The sequence below is a fragment of the Chrysochloris asiatica genome, unplaced genomic scaffold (assembly GCF_000296735.1).
Source record: "Chrysochloris asiatica unplaced genomic scaffold, ChrAsi1.0 scaffold00203, whole genome shotgun sequence".
NCBI classification, from domain to species: Eukaryota; Metazoa; Chordata; class Mammalia; order Afrosoricida; family Chrysochloridae; genus Chrysochloris; species Chrysochloris asiatica.
In genome coordinates, this window is record NW_006408721.1 from 644,224 (window position 1) to 655,031 (window position 10,808).

At 40.0% G+C, this 10,808-nt stretch overlaps 1 protein-coding gene across 1 annotated transcript in view; it reads right to left on the minus strand.

Moving 5' to 3' along the window:
* The window catches only part of LOC102810537 (chromosome unknown open reading frame, human C1orf21), a 353,780-nt gene that overhangs the window by 25,128 nt on the left and 317,844 nt on the right, over positions 1–10,808 (minus strand). The gene's annotated exons all lie outside the window — the stretch shown is intronic.

The following is a 10,808-nucleotide window of genomic DNA, read 5'->3' on the forward strand; positions in this document are numbered from 1 at the left end:
AATCTCTTTGATATCTCATGCAAGTAAAGTTTTACTAAAGGTAATACAGAAATGGCTACAATCATACATTGACAGAGAACTTCCAGAGGTTCAAGTCAGATTCAGAAGAGGCCGTGAACTGAGGGTTATCATTGCTGAGGTCCAATGGATCTTGGCTGAAAGTAGAGACTATCAAAAAGATGTTTACCTGTGCTTTATTGACTATGCAAAGGCATTTGACTGTGTGGGTAGTAACAAACTATGGATAACATTGCAATGAATGGGTATTCCAGAACACTTAATTGTGCTCATGAGAAACTTGTCCATAGGTTAAGAGGCAGCTATTAGAAAAGAACAAGGAGATACTGAATGGTTTAAAATCAAGAAAAGTGTGTGCCAGGATTGTATTCTTTCACCATACTCATTCTATCTCTATGCTAAGCAAATAATTTAGGCAACTCGATTATATGAAGAAGAACATGACATCAGGCTTGGAGGAAGACTCATTAACAACTTGCAATATGCAGATGATGCAGCCTTGCTTGCTCAAGGTGAACAGGACCTGTAAAGTAATACTTATTGATAAAAATCAAAGACCACAACATTTGGTGTGGAGTGCACCTCCATGTAAAGACAAAAATCCTCACAACTGAACCAATAAATAGCATCATGATAAATGGAGAAAAAGATTGAAGTTGTCAAAGACTTCAATTTGTTTGAATCCACAGTCAATAGTCATAGAAGCAGCATTCAAGAAATTAAACATTAGGAAAACCTGTTGAAAAGACCTCTTTAAAGTTTTAAAGAGCACAGAAGTCATTTTGAGCACTAAGGTGTGCCTGACCCAAGCCATGGTATCTTCAATAGCCTCATATACATGTGGATGTTGGACCAGAAAAAAAAAAAAAAAAGGATACATTTTGGATTACAGTGTTGATGAAGAATATTGAAAGTACCATGGACTGTCAGATGAACAAACAAATCTGTTTTGGAAGAAATACACCCAGAATTTTCCTTAGAAATGAGAATGGTGAGACTTCGTCTCTCATACTTTGGACACATTATCAGGAGGGACCAGTGGCTGGAGAAGGACATCATTATTGTTAAAGTGGAAGGTCATTGAAAAAGAGGAAGACTTCCAAAAAGATGGATGGACACAGTGTCAGCAACAATGGGCTCAAACATAACAGCATTTGTGAAGATGCTGAAAGAAGGAGCAGTGGTTCGTTCTCTTTCATTTTGAGTCAGAATGGACTGTTGGGCACCTAGCTATCTAGCAACCTCTTTATATACTCTGGCTACAAATCACTTTTATATGTTTTAAAAGTTGCAAAAACGTTTCAAACTAGTTTACTAGAAGCCCTGCATTTGAGAATCCCTGGGCTCATTAGTAAGATGGAAACTGACGCATGGTATGATTTGTATTTTCAGTTAAGAATTTAGAGAGGAGACAAGGCTTGATGGAGCATCTCCAAATCTCCAGCAATCAATTTTGTGAATCCAAGTTTAAAATATTTTGGTACTCCTCTTTTAAATCAATTAAGATAAACAGGATTAAAACGGGGACCCATTTTTCTTAATTGATTTAAAAGAGGAAAGTGTCTAATACAAGACAGATTTTGGCAAAAATGTAGCAAAAGATGCCCTCAGCTCAAGAGAATGTTGAAGAGAGGAACACAGCATCCCCTAAAGAACCAAATACCTTGGGAAAAAAATTTATTTTAAGCAATGCACAGAAGATAAAACACAGCATAGCATTCCTTTCCAAATGAAATGCGTATCTCATTCTTGGCTACAGAAGATTCTGTTTTGTGAGACAAGAAAAAGTCAGGTAAATTGGTTAAGATTTTTTCTACAAGAACCTCAAAATGTTCTGTTTGTGGATTAGAAACTCCCATAAAGATTCCATTTTTGAATCTCTCATTACGGAACCCCAGGGCCCTTGGCTTGTCTCTGGGTCCCAGGAGCATTTTCAAGTTAACCTTGTTAATTTCTATGACTTTTTTGGGGGAGGAGCTCACATTCCTAACTTTTTGTTGTCATTTCAGGAATTTTGAGGCTGATATTCATGAATATTTTTTTAAAGCTTATAGAAAAAGGCTCTTAAGAAAAAAAGAAAGGAAGGGAGAAAGAAAGGAAACCAAACACAAGATTTAAAAATAATGCTAGCTTCAAATAGGAAAAAAAAAAGGGTGTTGTAGAGAAAGAAGTCAGCTGTACCCAAGTCGTTGACCTACTGAGTCCTTCAGTGATCACAGCTCAAAAATAAAAACCACAACAACATAACCACAAAAAACTCAATAAGAAACAATTGTCATGGAGTCTATTCCAATTTGTGGCTATGACCTTTGGGAAGCAAATCACCAGGCCTTTCATTCAAATCATCTCTCAGTGGATTCAAACTACCAGGCTTTCAGTTAGTAGTGGAACATTTAGTCATGTGTGTCATCCAGCATTTCCTTGCTCACAAGCCATCACAAGCTATTTAGTGGCTCCATAAATATTCACAAGAATCTAACTCCTTATAATATTGATGCCACATAGAAAGAGGGAGAAGCAATGCACTGGGGAATACCCAATCCTAGCATTCGATCTACAAGGAGATATCTGCACCAAAGGAGCACATTTGCTCAGACAAGCTTTAAGCTGATGTTGTTGTTGTTGTTAAGTACCATGGAGTCAGTTCCGACTCATAGTGAACCTGTACAGGGTTTCTCAGGCTGTAAGTCTTTACGGGAACAGAAAACTTCAGCTTTCTCCCGTGGAACAGTTGATAGTTTCGAACTGCCAACCTTGAGGTTAGCAGCCCGATTCGTAACCACTTACGCTACCAGAGCTCCTTCATTTTCAGTGACCCCCCCACCCCCAATCCTTTCAAATAATGATCTTGTTGGTATGGATACAGGCAACTCCACCAAAATAAAAGCTACCAATTATACAGTATATACATAAAAACAAAACAAAACACTATGCTAGAGATTCTGCATATGATTTAATTTCTAAAACAAGTTAATATTCTTTTCTGAATTAGCCCAGAGCCACATAGCTATTAACACCAGGCAGTCCTTGGATTTGGCTGAGATTTGAAACTTACGCTTTTTCTCCAGTTCCATACTGCTTCTTTCCTGGAGCTCTCTTCATCTAGGTTCCAAGCACTCCTCTAAATTGTAGACAGCACTTCCATTTCTAGAAATCAGCTGATTGTGTCTCTGTCCTTGGTACGCTCTTGTATCTGTTTAAAGCTTTAGTGGACTTATTTGCATAGTTTACTCAGGAGTCCTGGTGTGGTGCTACAGGAAACACTGGACTGCTCACTGCAAGGTCCGTTGCTCAAATCCACCAGCAACTCCTTGAGTTGCTTGTACAGGGTCACTACGAGTCGGAACTGACTCGATGGCACTTGACAACAATAACTAATTTAACAAGTTTAGCAAGCATTGGCCGTGCTTACTAAAGGTCTGGGGAAGCAAAACAAATAAAACCCCCCTTCTTTAACTTTAGGAAGTTGCCAGTTAAAAACTTCAAGTCCTTTTAGATATTCTTAAATAGAAAAGCAGGTAGCTACAGAGGCCAGCGCCCTCTATCCTAGAGTGCTCTTTCTTGAGCCAAAACAAGGTATACATATGGCTGCCCAAGTCAAAGTGTGACCCTGGGAGGGAGGCAAAGACAGTTGAAGAAGAGGAAGGGAAGAAGCAGCTGAGTGGGAACAAATTAAAGGGCTGAGACATAATACTATCATTGAATCCACGGCCCTCAGTGGTAGCTGCTAAAGCTTTCCTTAGCCCAAGTACTTACTTCATTGTTGCTGTGATTAGGTGCTGTCGAGTCGGTTCTGACTCACAGCGACTTAATGTTCAAACACTGCCAGTCTTGGAGACCATCCTCACAATCGTTGTTACGCTTCAAACCATTGTTGCAGCCAGCGTCAATCCATTTCATTGAGGGTTCTTTTTGCTGACCTTCAACTTTACTAAGTGTGATGTCCTTCTCTAGGGACTCGCCCCTCCCTACCCATGGCAAAATGACACCACTCACTGATTTCTGCTCCACACTGCTATTGAGTTTATGGCTCTATTTGTATCCATATGCTATATTGCTTGGAAAACCAAACTCTTCTTCTATTGCTCCCTAAAGAGCCAGGCTTACAGAACTGCAGAAACTCTCTAAAAAGCATTCCAGAGAGAAAAAAGTGAGCAGAGGCTGAGTGTGTTGAACTTCTTCCAACCCCATTGCCTGGTTTACTTTCCATGGCTGTATGATCCTGATGGATGAAGGTCCCCTCTCATGGCTGTATAACTGTTAGGTGGATGGGAGTGTTAGAATCCTTAAAGCCGAGAATCCGCTCACACTTCACCAGTGGTATCATTATGACTATTAAAAAGTCATCTATATAAAGCTTTGCAGTAGGGATAAAAACAAAACAGGACTGAGTCACAACCTTACCCTTTGTGATTATAGATTTAATTTGGTTGATGGCTGAGGAAAAGCACTTGCAGGATAGAGAGAAGGAAAAGCAAGAGGATAAAGGGAAATGAGACACAAGAAGAGTTTTGGGTTATTAGTAAAAGCCAAGGCCATTCATTCACTGTTTACCGTGGCACAAGAAATTGTTTAGCTGAATGATACTGGCAGCCCAGATCACTGCCAAATCACACAGGCTAACAAGAATATCTACCCACTCACACACCATGCAGAGGGATTGTTACTGAAAGTGTTAGCCAGCAGAGGGAAGAGATATACCATGATTCCTTTGCCTGGCATAGAATAGGCTATGTCCTGCTCTTAATTTGACACAACAGGCTCAGTGTTTTCATCACTAGCAGGCACTGAGAAGACCTTTAAACAATGTCTGAAAGTAACACCTGCCACATTAGGGGTGTTCGCCAAATACCACTACATTTAGTTCTATGTTGTTGATGTTGATGAGTGCGCTCTCGAGTCAGTTTTGACTCATAGCGACCCTATACAGGGTTTCCGAGGAACAGCTGGTGAGTTTGAACCACTGACCTTGAGGTCGAATGCTTATCCTACAGCACCACACCAGGACTCCATTGAATTCTCTAGCAGTTCTGAAATTAAGCCATCTACCACAGGGAGAGTTTATATATGGACCCAAACATCATCATTTGTAATTACATCATCACCACAAGGAAAGTAAACATCTGATCTTTGATACACAGGTTGGTAACATGAGTCAGACTTAACTCATAATATTAAAAGAAGGACTCCTTGAAATGAATTTATAAATATGGACTTAGCATCATCTTTCTCACCAACTAAATTAATTTTGGGCTGAGGGAATCAGACCACTTCAAGACCTAAGCATTTTCTCAGTGTAAATGATTTTTTAATAGATGTAGTGGTCTGTAGATGAACAAACATCTTTCTAAATCAGCTGAGATAAACCCACACACTGCTTTTTCTCAGACATTTCCTCAAAATGTCTTATTGAATAATTTCAATCAACAGAGCTGGAGTCTCAAAATCATACAGGAATGTGGGAGATACGAAAGGTATGTTGCTGGCTCCTCCTCAGAGGCTGAAATACTTGGAATTGGAACTTCATTCAGAAATTCTTTTATGAGACCAACCTTTAATAATTTAGGTCTTCTCTTCCTCCTGTAGAAACAGGGGAAGACTACATTTTAAAAGCATTATCTTGCCCTTCAGTTTTTAGGAAATTGTCATTTTCTTAAATCTACAGAATTAGGCAAATATCTCCACTTGATGTAAGGTTCCAGATGCCTGTGATCTGTTAAACCGAAACACAACTATAGATTCCAATGAGTAATGCTTAGCTAGCCCACTGTCATTAAGCTGATTCTGACTCATAGTGACCCTACGTAGGGCTTCTGAGACTGTAACTCTTGATGGGATTAGGCAGCCTCAAGCTTTCTAACATGAGTGGCTGTTAGGTTTGAACCACCAACCTTATAGTTAGCAGCCCAGTGTGTAACCCACTGGACCACCAGGGACCCTTCATAGTTAAATAGTAAAGTAAATAACAAAAACAAAGAGGCAAAAATTACGAGTTGGCTCCCTCACTCACAGCATTCTTACTCTGTCTCCAAAAGCAAAAGAGAACCAGAAAGAGGCTAACAGCTCCTTTAAACATTGGTTGCTCTCCCAGAAACACTGAGAGGTACTGAGTGTCAGAGGCATTGTCCCAACTGCCTGGTTAATACACTTAAACTTTCCACACTGGACACAACTTAACAGGCAAAACTTACGTTCATTCACTACAGAAGAACCCGACTCGTAGTGAACAAAGGGGTGTGTGGGGGGAAGGATGATGGATGAAGGACCCCTCAATTAGTAAAATAATTACCAATGATAAGAAATTCACTTTTAAAATGGAGCTTGTCAAGGCAAGGGACTGTTTACTATTTATTTCTGCACCCGAGCAGGGAACATAATGTCTGGTATTCACTAGATGCTGAATAAATTTGTTTTAATTGCCTTTTTGCTGCGTGCTTTCATTGTCACCATTAGCTTCTTAGCAAACAGCTTGTACAGTTCCAGCAAGGTGGGAATGCAGCTCGACAATCTCTGAGCTAGAGTACTCCAAATTAAGTTTTACTGTAATTGTTAAGCCACTTAACAGTCCTGGTTTCTTTATAATAATGATACTTTCACATCTATTTTGAGGGAGACAGCAGACACTTCTTTTAGTATCCTGAGAAGAGATTTGAATCATCAATTGAAACTGTGCTCTAAGCCATTAAAACAAAAAGGGGGTGAGAGTCAAGGATGGATAGGTTTCAGTCTCCCCATGTTCAGTCAATTCTGCTTCTTATCAATTTAAGGAAGAAAACTGAAATATCTGGATGTTTCTGGGACAGATGAAGTCTTAACACTGAAGGCCAAATCTCTCTGCACAAAATTTCAGATGAATTTAAAAATTAAGTCATTAAAAAAATAAATAAATAAAGCCTAAAACACCTAAAGCATGGATGTGAGTTACATTTTTGGTTGTCCTCATAGATGATTTACCAGTTGCCATCAAGTTAACAGTGACTGTTGACGAGTCATGTGTGTCCAAATAGAACTGTGCTCCATAGGGTTTCCAATGACTGCTTTTGTCGTAGATTCTCCAGTTCCTTCTTCCAAGGATCTGAACCTCCAACCTTTCAGTTACCAGAGTGTGATAATTGTTTGTACCACACAGGGACTCGAAGAAATATTTAGCCCTGGAAAAATAATTTGTAAGAACCCAACTTTCAATTTTAGTTATATAAACAGATGTTACGAATTTTAATCTTTGGAGGCTTAATGTTTAATTGGAGTCCTCGTGTGGTGCTGAGGGTTAATGCTCAAATGTTAAAGACTTTTGAACTGTGAGGTCAGTAGTGCAGCTCAAGGTCGCCAGCAGCTCCTTGGAAACCCTATACAGGGTCACTATGGGTCAGAACTGACTCAACAGCACTTAACAACAACAATAACAACACATTTTAATTAGACCCTGGTTGTGGTGCTGTGGGTTAATCCACTGGTCTGCAAAGTCGTTTGAACTGCCATGTTGGCAGTTCAAGCTCACCAGCCACTCTTCGAAAACCCGATACAGGGTTACTGTGGATTGGAATTGACTCAATAGCACTTAACAATTACAAATGTTTAAATGATATATAGAATGTTGTTGTTGTTGTTAAGTGCTGTTGAGTCGATTCCGACCCATAATGATCCTGTATAGGGTTTTTGAGGAGCAGCTGGTGAGCTTGAACTGCCGACCTTACAATTTAAATGGCTTGATATATAGAATAGCATATTCAAATTATTTGGAAGTAGGAACTTTAGTAAGAGATGAGAGATAGGAAAGTATAATTCAGAGACAATAGGAAAATGCCATCGGGACTTGGCAGCAGGACATATGTCATCCATTGTATCACATAACAGGGATTCTTTGAATATAAACATAGTCAATAGTAGTAATAGTGTTTATATTGAATCTACAAATGCTCCTTCGTCCAGGGGAAAAGTTCCATCAAATCATAGACTTCCTTTTGCTGTGTAAACATGTCATACCCTGTACCCTGGATGCAAGTTGTTGTTGTTAAGTGCTATGGAGCTGGTTTCAACTTATAGTAACCCTGTAATGGGTTTCCAAGGATTAGCTGGTGGTTTGAATCTCTCACCTCATGGTGAGCAGTGGAGTGCTTATCCTACAGTGCCACACCAGGATGCAAATAGGCAGAGCTCTGGTAGCATAGTGGTTACGAATCAGGCTGTGAACCTCAAGGTCAGCAGTTCGAAACTACCAGCTGTTCCGTAGGGGAAAGATGAGGCTTTCTGCTCCCGTAAAGATTTATAGCCTTGGAAATCCTGTGCAGGGTTGCTATGAAGCAGAACTGACTCCACAGCACATAACTACCACTACCACTGCTAGCCAGAAGGTTGGCAATTCGAACCCATCCAGACGTGCCTAGGAAGCCAGGCTTGGCAATCTGTTTCCACATGCTCATGGCTGTGACAACTCTACAGAGCAGTTCTACTTTGCACACGTATGGATGCCTCACTGAACTGGTACTGACTTAATGACAACACAAGTTCAGTGATGGAAACACACTGGTGTGGTATGATGGAACGCTTTTATAAGGCCTTTCTTGCCATGATCCTGTAACTCCCACCATGCAATTGGGCGAGACTCTGCAAGTGCATGCTTGTGGCTCACCAAGGGAATTGACAGTTTACTAATAATGTTAGGAATGTGCATGACACCTTTGTGAGAGGGGGACTATGCAAACACAGTTCATGGAAGCTTAATGAGGGCACAGGTCAGTTTTGGCATCCTGCTAGGCTTAGAAGGAGCCATCCCAGAGATGGAAAGGGGTGCCCTCACTACCACCAAGAAAAAGAACCAGGAGTGGCTCATGCCCTTTTGACCTGGTTGTGCTGAGAACCTTCTAGACTCAGGAGACAACACAGTGAGAAGTGGCGGCAGCAGAACTGGAGACTGATGGGAGATGCTGAGGTAGGCTTCCTAGTCCATAGAGCAAAGTAGTTACAGTAGGCCCACAGAGTGAGAGAGCTGAGTGCCTTAGGGCCAAGGCTTATTGGCTGAGTAGGGTGCCTCCAGGCACTGATTGGTTGAGCTAGAGAGCTTTGTTTCAAGGTTGGGGCCAGGTAGAGGGGCCAAAGGCCTGTGAGCATGGCTGAGAAAAAGCAATCCTGATAGAAAAACTTTATCTTAAGTGGCTCCTAGTCCTGAATTATAAACTGAATTATTTCTGTAATAAACTTTAAAACTGTGAAACTGTGAATATTGTCTATGAGTTCTGTGTCAACATTGCAGCAAATGATCAAACCCAGCAGAGAAGTAGGAAGAGCTCTGTGTGTGTGTCGGGGGGAAGATGGCAAATTAATAAAAAGGTGGGAGTGAGGAGGTATGCCTGACCTCCACATGATAGGAATCAGCCATGGGCTGATGCTGATCTTGATTCTCTCTCCCCCTGAAGTTACAGAAACTCTAAGGTCAGTACACCATTTTTACAATTGGAAAGGAATTACATCAATTTAAATGTCTTGTCAGGGTATGTAAATACAGCTTTAAAGAAATAACTAAATTCATGCAAATCTTACAGACTACCCCGTAAATACTAAGCAGATTGTTTACTGAAAACAAAACAAAACAAGAAACCCTTAATGGTAGAAAAACCCAAACAAACAGAGAAAGAAAAGATCTTTACCATTAGTGTGGGGATGACATCAACAACAACAACACTTTAATATTTCCTATTACTAAAACAAAATGTTAAGAGCAAGTTAACAGCTTTTAAAACAGTGGATGAAACTTGGCAATTGTTTTTAAATGAAATGGTCCAATCCCTGAAAATGATACACAATCCACTAAGAAAAAAATCAAATTTCACTAAAAAAAATAAATAAAATCAATAAATCATTGTACTCTTAAATAATCATCTATGTATAACAACAACAATAACAGGTACTACTGTATGTTAAATTCCATTTGAATTCATTGCCCATATCTGTTTTTCAGACTGATGCTATTTGCTGGTCATGAGGAGATTGTATATACAGTTATCCTTGTGGTAGGTGCATCTCAGAGAGAGGTGGTGCTGCTCAAGTACGGATGATTGCAGACCTCCTTCATCGTATTTCAGAGAGTGGTATATATCAAAACTTAGCAATAAGAACTGCTCAGATGCAAGAGTCACAACAGTTAAGTCAAATGACAACAAATGATTTCAAAGGTCACAATGAACCGTGATATCTTAACTACAGTTGTGATGTGCTCTGAATTGACGATTTCACTCTTCTTTAGGATAAAGTTCATAAATTATAATACTAGATTTATAATTCACCCCTTGACAGAGATGAGTTTAAATTCTGTAAGCATGTAATTATTATTGTCATATTCTATACTTCAGCAGATTATTGTATGATGCTATTGAGAGCAAATCTAGGGACTTGGTTTCCACACAGGTTGGTTTTGTACAGAACAGTCATTGCAAGCCCACATACTACCAGAAAGGCAAACTTAGGGACTCCGATTTGTAGTCAGACAGACCTGGGCCAGAATCCCAAGTTGACACTATCAGTAACCCTGAAAACTTGAGTAACTTACTCAAGCATTCTGAAGCTTTTTGTTCCCTCAGCTATAAAATGCAGATAATTTCCATGTGATGGCCATAACTTCGAGGTAGGCATTGATTGAAACATGTATGTGAAGCTTGGTGCTTCTAGAGAATTCAGAGCAGCATTGGGCATGTAGGTAGGAGGCACTTAGACACTCTGGCCTTTATCAGGGCCTCCTGACATTCATGCTTGTCCGGTTGTTCACTGAGCACTTGGTGACACACAGTGAGGAAAAC